Source organism: Otolemur garnettii, unplaced genomic scaffold, assembly GCF_000181295.1.
Source record: "Otolemur garnettii isolate 467f Iridium unplaced genomic scaffold, OtoGar3 scaffold00023, whole genome shotgun sequence".
Lineage (NCBI taxonomy): Eukaryota > Metazoa > Chordata > Mammalia > Primates > Galagidae > Otolemur > Otolemur garnettii.
The window spans coordinates 883,660-885,359 of record NW_003852418.1 but is presented as its reverse complement, the minus strand read 5'-3'; positions in this window follow the sequence as shown (position 1 = coordinate 885,359).

Sequence of the window (1,700 nt, the reverse complement as noted above, 5' to 3'; positions counted from 1 at the left end):
AAAAAAAAAAAAAAAGAAAAAAAAGAAATGCAAATTATTTGGCACCACTCCAGTTCTCCTGAATCAGAAAACTCTGGGCTGGGTGGTGCCTGTGGCTCAGTGGGTAGGGCACTGGCCCCGTATACTGAGGGTGGCGGGTTCAAACCCAACCCTAGCCAAACTGCAACAAAAAAATAGCCAGGCGTTGTGGCAGGTGCCTTGTAGTTCCAGCTACTCGGAAAGCTGAGGCAAGAGAATCACCTAAGCCCAGGAGTTGGAGGTTGCTGTGAGTTGTGTGATGCCACAGCACTCTACCTAAGGGGGACAAAGTGAGACTCTGTCTCTACAAAATAATTAATTAATTAATTAAAAAAAAGAAGAAAGAAAGAAAACTCTGGGCCACAAACCAGAAGTTTGCATTTCTGCAAGCTAATGTTAACAAACATTAGCATGATTTTAATGCACGCTAAAATTTGAAAACCACTGACCTAGATAAACAGACATGCTAGAGATGGATAAAGGTCTCCAGATCATGCCTCTTGAGTCAAGATAAAGGACTTAAAGATGTTCAACATCAAGAAAAAAAGATCTGACCGATCTAAATACACACAGAAGTCAGATGGAAGAAGAAGCTACTTTATTTCTCTCTTTCACCCAGAGATAGCTAGGACCAAGTGTGGAAAGCATGGGAGAACAAAATAGCGTAGTGGATTAGAGAAGGTGCTCTTAGCTGCAAGGAACAAACAACTGACCCAATGGACTCAGTTGTAAGGGATCTACTGATCGCCAACAGGAGCCCAGCGGTAGGGTGGTTCCAACTTTAGCTAAGCCACCAGTTCAATTGCACCCTCAAAGACCCAGGCTTTTCCCATAGATCATCTCTAGGGTGTCAGCAGCTGTCCCGTGGATGCTCAGCGGTGGAAGGAATTCCCAGGCTCACATGCTCAGACACCACAATGGAAAGGAAGAAAGTATGTCTTCCTGTATCTGCTTTTAAGACTCAAGAAACCTTTCCCTTGAGGGACTCCCCTTTCCCTCCGACACATGTTCCCTCAATCTCATTGGCCATCACCAGGTCACATACCATTTCCTAGGGTAGTCCTTGATGAAGACGGTGAAATTGTCGTGATTGATTGCGATTGAGGCATATCAACCTCTTCTGTCCCCTGTTCACCTTCTCAGAATACTGGTTTGAGCTATGAAATAAAATGATAGGATTACGAAGGAAACCGGTTACAATGAAATGCGGTTTTCAAAATGTATTTGGTAAAGTATGATATAGGGATAAACGTGCTCCTTTATTAACACATTAAATAAAATCCAGCAGCTGGTCTAATAACAACCATAATTTTGAAGCAGCAATGAGAGTAAACAATGTTCTGAGATACCGGCAACAATTGTTTTGTGCTATGAAAAAATATTTGTGATTTTATTTCTATGGGTGACAAAGTCACGAATACTGCTAAGCTACTGTGATTTGTTGCTCACATTTACAAAAGAAGGAAATGCTAAGTTTTGGTTGTCAATGGGATAGATCCCTTACTGAAACTTAGTGAAAATAAAGATTTGGGGTTTTTTGCCCCCCATCCAACTTTGCAAATCCTATGCCTTCTGTCCATAGCCACCTTTGTTGGTGTGATCTGTGGATAAGAGCCTCTGGCATAGACTAATCAAAATTCACACAATGGGACTAGGCAAGTCTTTTTTTTTTTTTTTTTTTT